The following is a 200-nucleotide window of genomic DNA, read 5'->3' on the forward strand; positions in this document are numbered from 1 at the left end:
TTTTGAAGCGATCACGTACATTAAAAAATGATTTTGAAAATGACAAGATAATCAAATATACGTACTATCCAAAAGGCAATTGTGACGTATGCACTGCATAATATGACATATATTTATCAATAATAATTTCTAATTAGTCATTTGTAAATATCCGGCTTAAAGTATATCAATAACGAGAAGCTTATCGGTATTTTTTATCA

This window comes from Perna viridis, chromosome 11 (assembly GCF_037379345.1).
Source record: "Perna viridis isolate PV_CMFRI_1.1 ecotype Kerala chromosome 11, ASM3737934v1, whole genome shotgun sequence".
Taxonomy (NCBI): Eukaryota; Metazoa; Mollusca; class Bivalvia; order Mytilida; family Mytilidae; genus Perna; species Perna viridis.